The sequence below is a fragment of the Lepidochelys kempii genome, chromosome 11 (genome assembly GCF_965140265.1).
Source record: "Lepidochelys kempii isolate rLepKem1 chromosome 11, rLepKem1.hap2, whole genome shotgun sequence".
Classification (NCBI taxonomy): Eukaryota; Metazoa; Chordata; order Testudines; family Cheloniidae; genus Lepidochelys; species Lepidochelys kempii.
The window spans coordinates 80,058,082-80,077,895 of NC_133266.1; the positions used below are offsets into that span (position 1 = coordinate 80,058,082).

At 55.3% G+C, this 19,814-nt stretch overlaps 1 non-coding gene across 1 annotated transcript; it reads left to right on the top strand.

Moving 5' to 3' along the window:
- The first annotated feature begins 214 nt into the window (after positions 1-214).
- TRNAS-CGA (transfer RNA serine (anticodon CGA)) lies at positions 215-296 on the top strand. Its single transcript has one exon. It is a non-coding gene; the product is annotated as a tRNA-Ser (tRNA).
- The last annotated feature ends 19,518 nt before the right edge of the window (positions 297-19,814 follow it).

Genomic DNA, 19,814 nt, shown 5'->3' on the forward strand with positions numbered 1-19,814 from the left:
TCGGTAGAACTTATGTGGCTCAGGGGTGTGAATAAGCCACCCCCCGAGTGACACAAGTTACACAGACCTAAGCGCCGGTGTGGACAGTGCTATGGTGCTGGGAGAGCTTCTCCTGCCAACATGGCTACGGCTGCTCGTTGAGGGTGGAGAGCTCCCTCCCGTCGGCTTCCAGCCGCTCCAGTAGAGACTGCCACTGGGGGCCACGTCACTCACAGCTGTGAGGGCCGAGCGGTTAAGGCGTTGGACTCGAAATCCATTCAGGTTTCCCTGTGCAGGTTCAAATCCTGCTCACAGCGAGGCCTGTGTTTTAGCCACACTTGCTCACCAGGGCAATACATCTCCACCGGCCCTGAGACGCTCTCCATACACTCCCTACCCCAGGTAAACCCTGTTCTGCTCCTTTCATGGGGATGCCTGGGATGGTGCCTCACGCTGTGTCCCTGCGGTCTCAGCTCCCGAGGCCTCTGCCCCTCACCCAGCGCCCCCCGGCTCAGCCCCACCCCTGGGTGCTGCTCCTCTCCAGAGCGTGGAAGGAGCTGAGCATGGGCAGCCCGTATCAGAGGCCAGGGGAGCCTGAGCCTCCCCCAAAAGGCCGTCCATGCGGGGCGGAAACACTGGGGATGTGGGGCGGGTCTCCCATCTGGAGGCCCGTGGGCCCATGGTCATCTTTCGAGTGCTGGAAGCGAAGCTCCAGAGAAGTGGGGGCCCCGCCTGCACCCCGCTCCCCTCTGCCTCTTAGCCCGATGCCCTGCTCTTGCTCTGCCTCTTCCCATCCCCCCTCCGCCTCCTCCCCCAAAACCTGCACCCCAACCCCCCTCGGCCTTTTCCCCCGCGGCCCCGTCTTCTCGTGCCTCTTCCTGTCCTGCTCCACCTCCTTCCCCAAGGACCCCCCTGCCCCCCGCTCACCAGAGACAGAGAAAAGGGACGGGTGCCTGGCCCCATGGCCCCCCGGTAGCCCCCCTTCGGGGAAAGGGGCAGAGAGGAGCAAGCAGGGGGTGAGTGGAGTCCTGGGGGAAGAGGCGGAGAGGAGCGAGGGGCAGGTAGGGGGACCTCGGGGGCCAGAGGAGTGAACAGTGGGGGGACGGGGCCTCGGGGGAAGAGGATGACCGGGGGCGGGGCCGCTCTGGCAGGGCCATGCTCTAGGCCCCGGTGGCCCCCCAACTTCTCGGGGTCATCTGAAACCCAGGATGAAGGTGACACAGGGCCTGGTTCCTCTTTGGGCTAAGATTCCATAACACCTCTCCCTTCCTGGCAGTGTGAAGGGGCTGGACAGGGGCATAAAGCCCTCCAGACACGGCCGTAGACAGGGAAAGGGCCGTCAATGCGGAAGAGAATCAGGCCCAGAGTTAGACAAGGGGTGCAGAGAATATTCTGGATTCTGGTTATTGCACTTTGCCCTTGCTCGAAATGCTTCCTGTATTTTCTCCATTTCACTCCCTGACTCTCGATCTCTGCCCCTTTCCCCGTTTCGTCCTCAGAATTAGCACATTCAGCCAGTTAATCGCAGCAATACCGCCATAAGACGGCAGCCTGAAATCTCAGCTCTCCCCCGCCCCTCGCACGAGACCTGCTGCCAGCTGAACTGGAGAAAAAATGGGGAACGTCTCTGGCAGAGGGTGTGAAACAGACACCCGGAAAAGGTGAGCTTTCACAGGGACTGCTGGGCACGCATGGACTGTGGCTGGGGAGGGGGCTGCCAGACCTCCCTCAGGTGACCAGACAGCAAGTGTGAAAAATCGGGACGGGGGTGGGAGGTAATCGGAGCCTATATAAGAAAAAGACCCAAAAATCGGGACTGTCCCTCTAAAATCGGGACACCTGGCCACCCTAGACCTCCCCCACAGACTGCCACTGAGTGAGTGGGGGGCAGTTGCACAGACCTGCAGGGACCACACGGATTGTGAGGTTTGCTCCCCTCCTGTCTCCAGTGGGGCTGAGGTTTCTCCCTGAGCCTGCTGAGCCCTGTGGCCCTTCCCAGCCACGCCCGTGGGAGCAGAAAACACCGAGAGACCAGGCCGGGGAGGTCATATGGTTTATTGGACCCGGTTCTGTTGGGGAGAGTGTAGCCAGACAGCCAGCCCCCCCCTGCTCCGACCAGCATTGCTGGAAACACAGGAGGAAGCCGGAACAGGGCACTTAACATATATTCCAGCACAGCCTTTGAAGCTGTGAAAGCACAGGTGTGCTGCTACAATGTGCCTCTGGGAACAGATACAAGGATTAAGCTCACAGTAGGCAGAGGCCCTGTGACAGACATGGCTCTTAGCCCCTACTAAATAGCGTGATGCACTCACACCAACATCCTAGGTGGGAAAATATTTACCCTGATAAAAGAAATGTCCAGTAGTCGACACTTATTGTTTCTCTCCCTTGCAAGTGTAAACTACTCTTGTGAAAGCTGGCGTCACCCCGACAGACCAGCCTCAATTTGGCATAAGAAAGGAGAAAGAGAATAAAGGAGTACAGAGGTATAAGTAGGGGACCTACAGCACCCTGATTTTTGAGTGCTTTTCACTATCTATCTGCTGGTCAGATAAGTGACAGCCTCCCAAGGCTTCTGCAGCTAAGAGGGTCCCTACGCCTTGTCCCTTATTCATCTTTCCGCGGAATTGAGTGACCGATCCTGGCTTGGCACCGCTGGAATCGAGAGATGCAAGGAGGGTAAGAAGCACCCACACCTGATCTCCTATCTTTAGTGTACACATATTTTGAAATAGAGCTCTATACTTTGTTTTCTTTCTTTGGGATTGTGGCTTCAGTTTTGTAACTTGTTTGTGTGTGTAACATCTCTACATTTAAATAAGTAGGCACTAGCAATTTTGTAACCACATGATTAGAATGTAGCTTAATAAATTTGGTAACCATTTATGCATAAGCCTGACTTGTTTTCTCTGGTTTACTGTAAAGCAGCCAACACAATTAAAGAACCTCAGCCGTTTTGGCTCTAAAGCCTGGCCATTAGGTGAGAGTACTAAGAGCCTAGCGTTGAGTTGTGCCGCCTCCACGGGGCAAACTCTTGGGGCACCTGTCAGTCAATCCTGGCTGCCCGCTGCGAAGGAGCTCTGAGCTCTAGCAGTTAAAGTCACGGGTGGTTAGGACCTTGGGGCATCCGTCAGCCTAGCCCGGGCTGCCCGCCGCGAAGGGACAGTGCGTCCTAGCAGTTAAAGTCACGGATGGTATAAACGGGCATAGCTGGCACCTCACCAAACATCCTTGGCCGTCGGCTAACAGAGAGAGACAGGGCCTGAGGACGAGATCTGCGGAGCTCGAAGGCTTGTCTCTCCCCAGCAGAAGTTGGAGAATGAAAGAGATCCCCTCCCTGCCTTGTCTCTCTAATCTCCTGGCACCGACCTTGCAAACAGAGAACTCTGAGGCAGTTCAGTGCTTCCCACCGAGCCCCAGGAGCCCGTATGTAACACGGACGTTGCACTCATTCAAACAGTGCCTAGCGCAGCTGGGGGACGGGCTTCAAGCTGCTGCCAGCCGCAGCCCCTTCTGTGCCCCAAACCGGGGGCGACTGCGCCTACCGGCCAGACCCCTCTGTTCCAGAACAGAGGTGCCCTTTGGTCTCTCAGCCCGGCGCTCTCACACAACCACAGCAGCTCCAGTCACCAGGTCCCCTCTTGGCGCAGTGGGAGGGGGCAGCAGGACAGAGCAGGCAGGCCTCCGAGGGGGAACTGTACTCCGGGAAGCCGTGACTCTGTCAAGGATTTAGGTGTCATACCGGGCAAGCCACTCAACATCCGCTCCCGGTGCGATGCTGTGGGGAACAGGGCCAAAGCCATCGGTGATGACGGGGGGATTTTCTTGGTTTTTCAGTGGTTTGCATGCTGTGTGTGGGACTCAGTTTCCCTGGGTGCTGTTTGTTTAACGAGGTGGGAGAGGTAGTTTGTTGTTACAGAGGACCAGCGGTGATCTCTCCTGTCAGTTGGGCCCTCAGGCAAAGGCCTGGAGAACGGATACCCCAGCGACTGGTGAGCGGGAGGCCCAGCTTGGAAGTCACAGCCAGGTCGGGTCAGTAGTAGGACAATGGGCTGAGGAGAGAAGACCCGGTGACTGCTTCCAGCCAGGGGGAAAGAAAAGAGGGAGGAGAGGAGAGGCTGAGATAGAGGAGACCCAGGCAGCCTGTTCACCTGGGACAGAAGACAAAGGACACAGGCTTGTGGGAAGGTGATATCGGACGCTTAGCTGGAAGGAGGGGGCTTCTGGACTGGGGAGAGAAAACAGCCAGAGCCCACACGGGTGCAGGAGAGACCTAGATGGACTGTGCAGAGGGAGGTTAGGCCTGAGGCCCTGAGAGTTTCCTGTGCTGTGTTCAGATGCTCAGTAAACCCCTCTCTTTTACGCTGTCTGAGAGTCACGGCAGTCTCGGGATCGGGGTTGCTTTCTTCCCTCTGGGAGTAGAGGCCCCAGGGGTCCAGAGTGAGGGGACTCCCTGAGGGGGCCCACGGCAGACAGGCATGCTCAAGCCTGAGAGAAGAGGTGTTCCAGGAGGCGGAAGGGCCTACGGCTTAACCCTTGAGAGAGTGGATCTCCAAGAAGGGCTGTCACACTGAAGGGGGTTCCTGCCAAGGACTGTACGAGGCTGAGAGAGAGCACAAGTCCTGTGAGTCCGTGATGCCATCCATGGATAGATAAAGAGAGGATGGAAAGGGAGGTGATTCAGCAGTGGGGAGACTGACACTGGAATACTGCATCCCATTCTGGTGTCCACATTTCAAAAATAACGTTAAAAAAACTGGAGAGGGTGCAGAAAAGAGCCATATTTGAGGGATGGAGAAGACTTATAAGAAGGCATTGAAAAACTCAGTCTGTTTAGTTTTTAAAAAGATGGAGAGGTGAGCTGATGGCAGCCTGCAAGTGCCTTCGCTGAGAGAAAACACCAAGTATTCAAAGGGCTCTTTAGTCTTGCAAAGAAAGGCAGAACAAGAACCAATGGCTGGAAGCAGAAATCAGAAAAATTCTCCTTAGAACAAGGCAGAGATTTGTAAGAGGGAGGGCGACTCATCACTGGAACAAACTGGCAAGAGAAGTGATGGATTCTCCATCTCTTGATGTCTTCCAGTGAAGACTAGATGCCTTTCGGGAAAGTGCTTTCATCAAAAAGCAGCTCTTGTGACACACGGGAGGGCTGGGAGATGCAGGGCATCATATTAGATGCTCCAATGGTCCCTTCTGGCCTTAAGTCGACTAATTTATGAAAAACTGGTGGTTTATTGTATAGCCGGCTCCATCCCCCGACTCACCAGTCATTGAGTGCGGAGATCCGGGGGCAACAACTCCAAGCTCCAAGAGGCTGGGCAGGGGCAGGACATCAGCTGGGAGGGGAGGGGTGGGGGGGCAGTGACATCACAAAGGCCTTTTGCAGGACCTCCGCCCATTGGGCAAAGGTGGTGGGGAGGGGGTGACCTCACAGAGAGACCCCGACATCAGCGGGGCAGGGCCGAGGGGCAGGGCCAGGGCAGTCGCTGAGACCCCCCCGGCTTTGCTGCCGCACGTCTCCTTCTCCCGGTCTCCCCTCGAGGACGGGGAGAGAATTAGGATTCACGTCGTAGCATGAGGAGGAGCCTCTGTGGAGTTTTCTCCTTTCCGACCCCTGGTTGTGCCAGAAAACGAACGTCCCTTGGACAAGGTCGGAGGCTGCGAGAGGTTTGGAACCTGTTGGGTCTGATGCACCTGCTGCAGGCAGAATTCTCGGCACAGAAAACACTGGCTGAAGGGGGCAGAATGTGATTTCCTACCGAGCGCTTTGACGCTTGGAATCACTGGGGACCTCGGGGTTTATCCTTTTGGGTTTCCCTTTTCCTCTTTCCTCCCTCCTTTCTCCTCTTCTCTTGCTTCTTTTTCTCCTGTTTCCCTCTCTCTCCCAAGGAGGGGTGTCTGTGGAGGGTGGGCAAGGGGGGGTTGCTCTCATCGCGGGAGGTCCTCACAAAGAGGTGGGTCTGGATCTGAGAGCGATCCGCTCTGATGGTGACCTGGCCGTCCTGTGGGACCTCTGGTGAGACCTCTCAGCCGCCCGCCCCTCAGAGTCTCAGGGCTGGTTGGCCGAGCGGGGGGCTATCGACAGCGAGGAGACTCAGGTCCTTTTGGTCTCGTTTCAAATCAGGCAAATAAGTCACAATCAATGCAACGTATGGGATTAATCTTGCTGCTTCAGGGGCGGAAGGAGGCAGGGTCTTGGGGGAAGGGGTGGAGCGGGGCGGGGTCTGGGGAGGAGTGGGGGTTGCCCCGAGCCCGCACCCCCCTCTGGGCAGCCTTGGCAGCAGTATTGGTCCCACCCCGCGGCAGGGCTGGGCTGGAACCAGGTATGGCCGGGGCAGGGCAGGGCAGGGGGTGGGGGAAAGCTGGGCGGGCGGGAGCCGGGGGAGGTACCTCTCTCCAAGCCAGACCTCGTAACCTGAGATCCAGAGAGGCAGGGGGGGCTCAGGACACACCCCTCCATCGGCCTTTCCCGTTGGTTGGCGTCGGTGTGGAGATGTCTCGCACACTGGGTTTTGTGGGTCCTACTTTCAGGCACCTCCTTCTTCCTGTAAGCGGGGGAATAGTCCCGCTCTTGTAGGGAACTGTCCTGGCTTCTGCACGACCCCGGTGAAGTGGGCTAGCGAAAGGATCTGAGTCCTCGCTCCCACTCCCTTTACCCAGTGGCCTCCCTGCCCTGGAGGACTCCCCTTGCACTCTCCTGTCTGGCAGAGTCCTCATAACCCCGAGAAGGCTGGACCCAGGATTCCTAGGGGGCTCGACCCCCAACCCTGCGGTGGTCAGCTCGGACAGGGGCTCGGGTGTCCCCACTCCGGGGTACTCTCTCTGCACTGGGCATTTCTCTGACCCACTGACCATTCCATACAATTTAAAGCAAATGCAAGTTATTTAATCAACAATTAATTTAAAAAAGAATAAGGGAAAATGGGAAAGGTGAAAGGAAACACATCACCCCGCTCTGTGGCAGGGAACATCACAAACAGGGTCTCTGGAACGTCAGGGCAGTTCACAGTCTGCTCCTTGTGAGTCCCAGGCCCCTTCTCCGGCCCTGGCCGTGCTGCGGGGATGCTGCTGGTCGGACACTCGCTCTGGTGGTGGCCACACGCTCTCAGGCTCGAAGTGGCAGGACCCTTCTTCCCAGTGTGGCCCCCGCCCTGTCGGGGTTATGATCCAAGCCTGGCCTGCAGAGCCCCTTGGCTGAGGCGTCTCCCTGTGCGGGGCCCGCTGCCCAGGGTCCCCCTCGCTCTCCCCAGCTGCTCACCGCACCCAGCTCCGGACTGCTCCAGCCCCAGCCCCAGCCCCACCACTCGGTCTCTGCACGGCTGCTGCTCTGCCCCCAGCTCCCTGGGCTGCTTCTCTGGCCCCTCTGGCTCTGGTTGCTCCCACGACAGGTCTGCTCTCTCTGGGCTGCTTTACTGGTCCCTCTGGATCGGCACAGCTCCGCTCCCCAGCTCAGCTCGGGCCCCTGCTTTCTCCTTAGCTCGGCCCCACTCTGTCTGTCTGACCCAGGCAAATCCAGCTCACACGGAGGACGAGACCCCCCTGGTCTCCTGACTCCCTCATTAGCCTTCTCGCCCTGTCATTCAGGCTGACCTGGAGCGTTGGCCTCTCCCCATTGTTCCTGGGGACTATCAGTCTCAGGGTCCTGGTTTCCCATCGACCCTTCCCCTTTTAGTACTGGGAGCGAGCCAACCAAAACACCCCCACTGACTGTTAGTAAGGGGGCAACAGTCCCCTTACATTTAGGCTGTAGCTGGGGGGGGGTTGAGGATTGGCGGCATCTCAGTGTCAGATTTAGGGAGCTAAAGTGAAAGTAGCAGCCAAGCCCAGCTCAGTATTTTTGTGGAGCTAGCCCCTGGTGCTTAACCTGTTTGGAACAGCCCCCTAGGCCCCCATCTGTGTGGTCAGGTGCCCAATCCCAGACCTACATTATTTTAAACAGATGCTTTTGAAAAACGTACCAAAAGTCTAACGGGCTCTAAAAATCAGCTGAATACATTCCGGGCCTACAAGCGCTAAAATACTTTCATCAAAACAGTGTCTTGTGCTTTGAACGGCATCACGACATGGCAGGGGCTGACAGTCAGTGCTAAATGTGTGAAGACCCATTTTTCATGATTCTTGCTAAAGCCAGTCAGCAAATGTCGTCTAGGAGTAAGTGCTGTAATTATGGGGAAGAAAAATCTGCATTTTTCACACGTAACAGAAGTAGAATAACTGCATTCAAAAATAAAACGATGGAAAACTTGAAAGCCCACAAGCCCTCTCAGTCCTACTGCTTGTTCAGCCAATCGCTCAGACAAACAGGGGTTTGTTGACATTTGCAGGAGCTAATGTTGCCCACTTCTCGTTGACAGGGTCACCTAAAAGGGAGACCAGGCATTCACAGGGCACTGTTGTAGCTGGCATCGCAGGATATTGAGAGCCCAGATGTGCTGAAGAATCATACGTCCCTTCGCGTTTCAGGCACCGTTCCAGAGGTCATGCGTCCATGTTGAGGACAGATTGAGATGTCACCAGCGGAAGGTTCATTTTCTTGTTCGATGGTTGGGTTCTTGTCGTTTCCACATTGGCGTGTTGCTCTTTTCAGACTTCAGAAAGCACGCGCCACACCTCATCCCGCTCAAATTTTGGAGTCCAATTTCAGGCTGTTAACACTTGGGTCAAGTCCTGTGGCTGTCTTTAGAAATCTCACATTGGTCCTTCTTCGCCTTTTGTCAGATCTGCAGTGAAAGTGTTCTTAAAACGAACACCACGTGTTGGGTCATCCTCCGAGATGGCTAGGAGATGAAATCTGTGGCAGAGTACAGGTAAAAGAGAGCAGGAGAAGACAATTCTCCCCCAAGGAGCTGAGTCACCGATTTAATTCACACATTACTTTTTTTTAACGAGTATCATCAGCATGGAAGCATGTCCTCTGGACTGGTGGCAAAAGCATGCAGGGGCATACGAATGTTTAGCATGCCTGGCACATAACTACCATGCAATGCTGGCTGCAAAAGTGCCATGCGAACGCCTCTTCTCAACGTCCGGTGGCCTTGTAAGCGCGAAACGTTGACACTGTTTTCCTTTTGGGTGCAGTTCTGGAACAAAACAAAAAATCTACATTTGTAAGTTGCACTTTCACGGCCAAGAGCTTGCACTGCTGCACTTTTATGAGGGGAACTGAAAAATGCTCTTTTGAAAAATGCGGTTCTCCCTGCCCCAGCCCAGAGCCTGCACCCCCACCCTCTTCCCACACCCCCTCTCCTGCACCCAAACTCCCTCCTACACCCCCACCCCTTCCCCCAGCCCAGAGCCTACAACCAAACTCCGTTCCACAGCCTGCAGCCCCTCCCTCCGCAGCCCCTCCCATCCCCAAACTCCCTTCCAGAGCCTGCACCCCTCCACCCATCCTGCACCCCCACCCTGTGCCCCAGCCCGGAGCCTGCACCCAGCACCCAAACTCCATCCCAGAGCCTGCATCCCAGACTCCATCCTAGAGTGGTGAATAGGACAGATTACTAACTCATCACGGTGGGTTTCAGCCCCCTAGGATCACCTGTCAGGATTTTTCCTTCCTTTAAAGAGGGCAGAACCCAAACCCCATTCAGAAGATGCGGGGAATCTTACAGTAAAGTCTTCCCACATAGTCCCCTCTGTAATCCCATCTGTCAGAGCTTGCCTTAGCACACGAAAATAAGGCCACAGAGTGGTAACCACACAAACAAGACTTTATTTACGATGGGGGAAAGGACTAGGATAGGCTAGAGAAGGGGTGGAGTAACAAAACTTTAACTCTGGAAATGCTCCACTCTCACAAACAATTACACCCAGGAGGAAATGTTGATGTGCTTTCTACCTTCTCTTGCAGGGAGAGCGATGGACAGCTTCTGCTCTCTTGTCATTGGACGTCAGGGACAGACTTCGATGATGGACACAGGACCGGGTGAGTAGACCTAACTAAAAACCCTCCCTATCCCTCTTTGCGTCGTCTCTGCCTGGATGTTAGACCCTATCTACGCGGATTCAATCCGTGCGTGGGAGTGTGCTTCCCAACCCAAATGAATATAGCCAATGGCAAAAGGTCACCAGATTCTTTTGCCAAGTCCAAGATGGCCACCTAATAGATAACACAAAACGTACATGCCTTTCTTCCCTTCTTTTACGAAAATTTGGCAGGGGCAAACACCATTTTACACACCCAGAGAATGCATTTGACCAATCAGGGGACGTTGCGGGGCAGGGTGACCCATCCAGAAGGGGGTTGTGTCTCCCCTCTGAGAACTCCTCCCTCTGTCCTCTACAACTGAAGTGGACGTCAGCTCTGTAGGAGCACCCCGAGAGGGGATTTGACCAAATAGGGGAAGTGCCATAGTGGAGTGAGCTGCCCGCAACAGGATCCTGTGGTCCCTAAAAAGTCCTCACACCGCCCTTTACCAATTGGCGAGGGTTTCTCTCCCACCTTAGGCCATCTCAGAAGGTAAACGTGTACCAATCCAGAACAGGTTTAGCCCGAAGGCCTAGGCCACGATTTCTGCAAAAGACATCCTTGGAACGAGACGGGCTCTTCCACGCAGTGTTGTGTTGAGACTTCCAGGAGGATGCTGCCAGCCACGCAAACATGGAGCTCCAGAGATCGGCGGCTTCTGGCCTAGACCTTCGGGCACTGCCTATTCTGATCGGTACGTTACCCTTCTGGGATGGCCTATGGGGTGTGTGAAACCCTGACCGATTAGTAGAGGACAGTGGGGGGATTTCATGGAGCGGTGATGGGCCCCTCTTGCGGGCAGGTCACCCCACCACAGCACTTACCTGATTTGGTGAAATCCCCTCTCTGGCTGGTCCTAAGGGGCTGAGGCTCACCCCAACTGGGAAGAGTTCTCGGAGGGGTCACGTGACCCACTTCCGGATGGGTCACTCTGCCCCAGAACTTTCCCCCATTGGTCAAATCCATTCCTGAGGCACATGGACGGAGATAAAACATCCCCATATTGGTAGAGGAGTGGCAGGAGCTCTTAGAGAGGTCACATGCTACTCCTTGCTTCTACTCATATTTGCATCCTGATCCCGAAAGTCTTATATCATGGTGTGGGTCTTATGGTGACAGATGGGCGATGCCTTAGGGGTGAAGGGGCGAGGTCCCATGGGTGAAACTAAATAACTGTCCTTAGCCTCAGGGTGGTTTGGCCTTATGGCCAGAGCCAAAATGGCAGCCCTCCCACTCAGGGCTGTGTGGCCCAACGCCCAGAGTCCGTGCGGCCGCCCGCTCCGTCGGGGCTGTGTGGCCCAACGACCAGAGTCCGTGCGGCCGCCCGCTCCGTCGGGGCTGTGTGGCCCAACGACCAGAGTCCGTGCGGCCGCCCGCTCCGTCGGGGCTGTGTGGCCCAACGACCAGAGTCCGTGCGGCCGCCCGCTCCGTCGGGGCTGTGTGGCCCAACGACCAGAGTCCGTGTGGCCGCCCTCTCCATCTGGGGCTGTGTGGTCCAATGGCCAGAGTCCGTGCGGCTGTCCTCTCCATCCAGGGCTGTGTGGCCCAACAACCAGAGTCCGTGCGGCCGTCCTCTCCGTCGGGGCTGTGTGGCCCAACGACCAGAGTCCGTGCGGCTGTCCTCTCCATCCAGGGCTGTGTGGCCCAACGGCCAGAGTCCGTGCGGCCGCCCTCTCCGTCGGGGCTGTGTGGCCCAACGGCCAGAGTCCGTGCGGCCATACTCTCCGTCGGGGCTGTGTGGCCCAACAACCAGAGTCCGTGCGGCCGCCCTCTCCGTCGGGGCTGTGTGGCCCAACGACCAGAGTCCGTGCGGCCGTCCTCTCCGTCGGGGCTGTGTGGCCCAACGACCAGAGTCCGTGCGGCTGTCCTCTCCATCCAGGGCTGTGTGGCCCAACGGCCAGAGTCCGTGCGGCCGCCCTCTCCGTCGGGGCTGTGTGGCCCAACGGCCAGAGTCCGTGCGGCCATACTCTCCGTCGGGGCTGTGTGGCCCAACAACCAGAGTCCGTGCGGCCGCCCTCTCCGTCGGGGCTGTGTGGCCCAACGACCAGAGTCCGTGCGGCCGTCCTCTCCGTCGGGGCTGTGTGGCCCAATGCCCAGAGTCCATGCGGCCGCCCTCTCCGTCGGGGCTGTGTGGCCCAACGACCAGAGTTCGTGCGGCCGCCCTCTCTGTCGGGGCTGTGTGGCCCAACGACCAGAGTCCGTGTGGCTGTCCTCTCCGTCGGGGCTGTGTGGCCCAACGACCAGAGTCAACGGCTGTGCAGTCTAGTGGCGCAATGGGGACGTGGGCAGCCACCCGAGGATGAATGGCAGCCAGGGCAGGGGGACCCAGACTCTCCTTACTCCCCCTTGCCCTAGCCCAGGGCCTTGTCCGTGGCCAATGTGTTTGCCGTTGAGTCAGTGGGGATCCAACCAGAACATGCTGACGTCACTCAGCATGACAATGGCTCGTTCACCCAGGTTACTTCAGAGGAGAAGTCTCTCGGCCACGGGCTGGGGGTCTCTGGGCTCCCGGCGTGGGAAACTCCCAGACACTCCGATCTCCCTTGCACGTCTGCAGGCACCCGGGGGTGCTGCTGGGTCTCAGCGCCTTGGGGCTTCAGCTGCTTCTGGACTGGAGCCTCCAAGGTGCATCCTCCATTTTCGGTGCTCTGCCTAGCGTGAGCTGAGCTGCTCCCTTTCACACTGGTGCTCCAGTTGTAGCGTGTCCGGCAGGGCTGGGGAGGGGCTTGGCTTCCTCCGCCTAGACTGTGGGGTTACGTGGGGCTGGTACACCCCGGCACACGCTGCTCGGCCTCTTCTGTCTCCTCCTTCCCGTGCAACAGCTGCTTTGCCATCTCACAAGAGATGGGATCAGTGGTGGGCTCAGTTGGCTCCTGTTGGCCTCTAGATGTCTGGAAGAGGGAGAAAGGGCAGGAGCACAAATTAGAAAAACAAAACCTTCAAGCACGGTGGTTTTCCACTGCACAAAACCACCCCACTTTGCTAATGTTCATTTGCAGCTTCCCGGAGAGCTGGCATTTCTTAAAGAGAGCACCCAACCCCCGGCAACCGCTACTACCCTGGGGGCTGGCAATGGTTAAAGGGAGTCTGGGAGAATTTCTCCTCTCTCCGCCTGGCACTGATGAGTGAGGGAACCACATGCGAGAAGCTGTGTGAATGTCGGGCTCTGTGCGGTGGGGTGAGATGTCCTACATGGTGCCCAAAGGTGGGGTTGTGCTGACTCTGCAGTGACTTCATTCCAGGGAGAGAGATGTCAGAGATCAGCTCCAGGGTGCTGCCCTGTAACAGAGGGTGGCAATGGGGCAGAAGTGGGGCAATGGTGCACTCAGGAAAGGAGCAGGGCTAAGGGGGGCCCGAGCTGCAGCCCCTAAAGCCCCTGTGTGCTGCGTTCCAGCCGGGCCGGCTCTGCCTGGCTGGGGTGGGGGCGAGGCGGCTCCGCGCGCTGCTCTTCCTGTCCCCCCACAGCCATGTCGCCGCGATGAGCACTGCACCGGGAACCTCTGTCCCGGGGGCTGCTCTTGCCTGTCGGCTCTGCCCTCCCTCCGCGCGTTCCCCCGCAGCTCCCATGGGCCGGGAATTGTTAATCCGGCCCTGGCCCTACTCCCCAGCCTGTTCCAATCCTGCTCTTGACTCCTGACTCCAGCTCCAACCCTTGGCTCCCCTCGGCTCGACCTCCACCACTCTGAGCACGCGGCCCCAGCGCCCTTGCTCCAACCACTGGGCCCAGCCAGCCGTGCTTTGGCTTCTGAACCCAGCGACATGGAGGAGTCGTTCACCGCACTGCTTTCCATGTGTATGGCCCTGCCCTGGTCAGCGCTGGTTTTCATCCACCATGGTGCTGCCCAGTCACATGGCTTGATTAGATCCCTTTGAACTTCTTCAAAGTCTCCTCTAGGCTGATTAATCTGCATAATCTTGTGTCATCTGCCAATATCCACCTCGTTGTTCAGCCCCAGTTCCAAACATAAGAACATGAGAAAGGCCAGACTGGGTCAGAGCAAAGGTCCATCTAGCCCAGTATCCTGTCTTCCGACAGTGGCCACTGCCAGGTGCCCCAGAGGGAGTGAACAGACAGGAATCCTCCAGTGCTCTATGCCCTGTCACCCATTCCTAGCTGCTGGCAAACAGAGGCTAGGGACACCAAAAAGTTGATAAGCGCCTGGTGTACGTACCATAGCAGGACAAAGAGCTCTTCTGTGTCGGTCCCGGTTCCCTAGTCAAATGCAGAACCCGACACGAGATTTACAAGCTTCTGCAACCATTTATAATGTCTGTTGAGGATGTACCACGTGGTCCTGTCAGATTTCAAAGGCACTTCCTGAAAAGCTGAAACCAAGAGGAAACGGGTTGAAAAGCCTCTGGTGCTGATGTGCCTGGTGCCTAGGAAATCTCCACTCCCGATGGCCATCGCCCCCTGCTATTAGCTCCCCAAGAGTCTAAGGGCACAAGAACAACAACTCCGCTCCTCCCAAAATAGCCCTGCACAGAGAGGAGACCCCGTTCTTGTCACTTCCCCCTCCGCCGGCCTACACCCGTACACACACCCCTACACACAGATGGTTGGGGGCACTTGTTCTTTCGATGGAACAGGAAAGTGACAGCCGCAGCGACATTAAACCATCCAACATTTAGGCCGAGATCCACAAAGGGATTTAGGCTCCTAATGTCTACTGAAATCTTTTGTGGCCCTGTGCCTTCATTCCTCAAGAGGTCACAGGGAGAAGTGTTTCCCATGTGCCCTCATGGGATTTCCTATGAGCTGATGACCAATCTCGGAGGGAATCTCCCTGGCCTGCAATCACTCCATTACAGGGAGGGCAGGTGATGAGGGTAATTGTCATCATCATCATCATCCTTAATAACTACGGCTCTTTTCAATACTGTCAGGCCTTCCATTACAGACTTTCAGACCTTTATGAAGACACTTTCCCCACACAGCTTTAAGGCAACGTCTAGACTAGGAGCTAGAGATGGAATTCCCCTGCTCCCATACACATATTGTGGTAGCTCGATGACGCTCGCATGACCATCCTTCTTCCTTAAATGCTGTTCTCAGACAGAGAGGGACCTGTGTCCACATTCAAACCTGTGTTCGGGCCCTGTGCTGCACCCCTGTACTTCCCACAGAGGCACAAACACACAGAGATCTTTCCTTACCTTCATACAGGCGGAAGATGCCATCTTCATTCACTGTTTCAGACAACAAATCACAGTAATGGTGGATAGTATTTCCTAGACATACAATGAATACAATGGATCTCATTACTTTTCAAATCCTTCGCTGAAAACTGCTGAAGATGCAGCCATTTCCCCAAGACAGCCCTTCGGAAAATTAAATACATTCCTTACATCTCTTCACAAAGCACATTAGATAAAGCATCAGATGCCCAGCAGTTACTGAGAAGCTGATTTCTAAAGGAGACTGAATTCACATCAAACCAGCATGATGTGAATTCAATCTCCCCTAGGTGCAGCCAAAGAGCTGTTGTGGGCAGGGGAAGTTGGTGCAGTCGATACAGCTAAGTTGCTCCCTTCATCTTGGAATACATGTTAATTCTCTCTCTCTCTCTCACACACACACACACACACACACACACCGTTTTAGGATTCTGGTGCTGTCGGAGGGAACAGAGCAGCTGTCTAGAAAAGGGCTTTGAAGGAAACATTTAAGAAAGCTGAAGTGAATTTGCTCTGCTTACCAATGAACAAGGCTGCAGAGTGTCGTATTGTTGTCTGTGAGCTTTCCAGGTAGTCTAGGGCCTGGAACAGGAATTTGGGGATGTGGCTCTCGTTGTTCTGCATCTGGAAAGAAAGAAGGAAGAAATGCACAATATACAAATGGCATATTCTCCCCACAGCGAATAGTCCAGGAAAGCCAAAGCATATAGCCAGGGCATGGCAACCGCCAATACGAACCCATACACCAGAGCAGCACCTCTCTGAAGTCACTGTTGTGTTCTCCAGAACCTCCGCTTTCATTTGAAAAGACAAAAGTTTGGAGGTCTGACAGTTGTGGAGGAAACTGTCAACAATGGGAACGGATTGTAACTCCTGCAGAAATGAACCAGCAGAGAGCCTGGAACAGAGTCTTGCAACCCGACCGAAGCGGATGGGTCCTCAGGCTGTGGGGTTAGAAAGGTCTCTCTCAAGTCCCCATTCACCCCTCTCAAGGCACAAGGAATTCACCTACCAGGCACTTCCCGACACTCTTCAAGAGCTGTGAGGAGCCATCCCAGGCCATGCTGCGGAACAGCGTCTTCAAATGAGCCCAGCCGAGAAACACTGCGCAGCGGAAGAGCGTCAGTTTACATCGCTGCAAGAGAAGGGGAGACCAAGAGGGTTCTCACTGAGAGAGGGATAGTGTGGGGGACACTGGACCTTCTCCACCCCTTGTGCTGTGTGCTGTGAGGATGGATGAGGCACGAGGCTCCAGCATGGAGTGAAGCCGGGAGGAGAAGACTCTGCTTGGGCAAGGGGCTCTGGCGATGACTGGAGTGGGGGCCCCAGGGGATTCTGGCTCTTTGCTCTGAAGGAAATAATGTCCGTGGCACTTACCAGTGTCACACTCTCCTCCTGGTCTGCAAGATGCAGCAGCAGCGGGAGCAAGCAGTGGATGATTTCCTGCTGCACGAGGGCTTTGTCCGGGTCCTGCACCCTGCTCACCACGTTGCCAAGCAGTGAAATGGCAGCTGAGCGCACACTGCCCCTCTCCTGGCAATGACACACGGGGGGTGGGGACGCCCGGTTAAAGCCAGGCAGTATCAGAGCAGAACGCGACAGAGTCATAATCCGCCCGCTGCTCCGGTTCCCCCGTGTGAACTGACTTGGGTGGGGGGAGCAGGGCGGACACCAGGCCAGCGCCATAGACATCTTGTGCAGGGCCTGAGACCCTGGGCAGGACAGCGCAGCCCCAGGGTGTCCCAGAGGCAGTTTCTGTCTGGAGAGCCTAGAATCCTAGATAGGGAATTGGTTAAAGGGGAGACTACAACGGGTCCTACTGAAAGGTGAACTGTCAAGTTGGAGGGAGGTTACCAGTGGAGTTCCTCAAGGATCAGTTTTGGGACCAATCTTATTTAATCTTTTTATTACTGACCTGGGCACAAAAAGTGGGAGTGTGCTAATAAAGTTTGCAGATGATACAAAGCTGGGAGGTATTGCTAATTTAGAGAAGGACAGGGATACCCTACAGGAGGATCTGGATGACCTTGTAAACTGGAGTAATAGGAATAGGATGAAATTTAATAGTGAGAAGTGTAAGGTCATGCATTTAGGGATTAATAACAAGAATTTTAGTTATAAGCTAGGGACGCATCAACTAGAAGTAACGGAGGAGGAAAAGGACCTTGGAGTATTGGTTGATCATAGGATGACTATGAGCTGCCAATGTGATATGGCTGTGAAAAAAGCTAATGTCGTCTTGGGATGCATCAGGAGAGGTATTTCCAGTAGGGATAAGGAGGTTTTAGTACCGTTATATAAGGCACTGGTGAGACCTCACCTGGAATACTGTGTGCCGTTCTGGTCTCCCATGTTTAAGAAGGATGAATTCAAACTGGAACAGGTACAGAGAAGGGCTACTAGGATGATCCGAGGAATGGAAAACTTGTCTTATGAAAGGAGACTCAGGGAGCTTGGCTTGTTTAGCCTAACTAAAAGAAGGTTGAGGGGAGATATGATTGCTCTCTATAAATATATCAGAGGGATAAATACCAGAGAGGGAGAGGAATTATTTAAACTCAGTACCAATGTGGACACAAGAACAAATGGATATAAACTGGCCACTAGGAAATTTAGATTAGAAATTAGACGAAGGTTTCTAACCATCAGAGGAGTGAAGTTTTGGAATAGCCTTCCGAGGGAAGTAGTGGGGGCAAAAGATCTATCTTGCTTTAAGATTAAACTCGATAAGTTTATGGAGGAGATGGTATGATGGGATAACATGGTTTTGGTAATTAAATATTCATGGTAAATAGGCCCAATGGCCTGTGATGGGTTTTTAGATGGGGTAAGATCCAAGTTACCCGGGAAAGAATTTTCTGTAGTATCTGGCTGATGAATCTTGCCCATATGCTCAGGGTTTAGCTGATCGCCATATTTGGGGTCGGGAAGGAATTTTCCTCCAGGGCAGATTGGAAGGCCCTGGAGGTTTTTCGCCTTCCTCTGTAGCATGGGGCACGGGTCACTTGCTGGAGGATTCTCTGCTCCTTGAGGTCTTCAAACTACAATTTGAGGACTTCAATAGCACAGATATAGGTGTGAGGTCTTTTTTAGGAGTGGTGGGTGAAATTCTGTGGCCTGCATTGTGCAGGAGGTCAGACTAGATGATCATAATGGTCCCTTCTGACCTAAATATCTATGAATCTATGAATCTATGAATCCCAGAACCCGAGAAGATTTGGGGAGAGGGAGGGAAGTCTGCTGGAGACTGGTCTGGGGAAGGGGAGAAGCCGCTGCTGGAGCCTTGCAGGGATTCGCTGCTACAAAACACAGCATTTCTTTTGCTCTTCGGTGCCCCTGAGAGCTGGGCCATTCCCGACCCACCTCTTTCCTGCTGAGAATCTCCACCTCTTTGGGGGCCTGTGTTCTCCAGACAGCTGGGTATCTGCCCAGGGCCAGGCCCCCTCTCCCCCAGGCCAGGCTGCAGCAGGGGCTAGGAGCATGGCGCTGAGACTGAGCTTTGGCGAGAAGAGCTCTGACAGGGAGGTGGCTAAGCAGGACATTCCCCACCCATGGCGGGGGAGCTCCTTGGAGGCTCCATGGCAGGCCTGAGGGGCGGGAGCCAAGGAGATGGGGAGAGAGAGACAAGGGCATCAGAGACAGGTGGAGGGGGGGGAACGGGCTTCTCCTGGGGTTCCAAGCCTTACGTCATCAATGAAGGGGCGAAGGCTGACTGCAATGTCCTGGGAGATGGAGCCAAGCCCCTCCCTCTTGAGGAGGTAGATGATGTCTTGAGCTTTGTGCATGGCCTCCTTGACACACCCTCCATCCCGGTCACAAAACCTGGCAACGGTTCCTGGCAGCTGGGCCTGTAACCATCTCACCTGCAGGAATGAAGAAGGCAACTCATTACTTTCCGGGGTGACAGCCTGGAGCACGTGCTGCACCACTCCCGCCTAGGAGAAACCACGGATGGCAGAGCCCCCCAACGGGGCAGAAAGTCGTTCTCCTGTCACTCTGTGCCAGCTGCTCACTGTAACCTTTGTCGTTGCTCACCCCACCTCCCCCATTGCATCCCATCTGCAATCAGGGCTCCGCTCATGGGAGCAGGGAGCACGTCATGCCTTGATTTGCTCAGGAAAGCACCTCCACCATTTGAGGGCTGTGTGTTAAACAACAAGGGTTATGTGGGGATCTGGCTCTCGTTTCCGAGCTATTTGAGAGACATCGGCTTCCTTGGTCCCCTGGGCAATCCACGCCTCTTACCTTTTCTGGCTGGAACACAATACTGCCAAGGCCTCGCAGACTGAGCTTACATATGACGGGATTTGTGTCCTTGGTCCATTCCATGAGCTGCGCCCGGAGCTCTGATTTTGTCAGCACTGTGTCAATGGAAGGACTCTGGAGAAACTGCAAAGAGGCAAATCAACATCAGGTTGAGGAGCAGAGGTCTTCCTGGGGGGTCTGTTCCCTGGACAGTCGTCTTTACCAAAGGGCCACTTACTCCCACCCAAAGTCTCTGGTGCGTAGGGAGCCAGTTGCTGCTGTTTCAGTTGGTTCATTCCCAAAAGTTGGACCCATGCACAGCTCACAAATCAGCCCCCAGGGAAAGGGGCATCTCCAGGCCTCATTGAGCGCCATGCAGAGACCCCTGGGACAGAAGAAAAGCAGAACCTCAGAAAAAGGTGAGGAGAGAAGCATGGTCTTG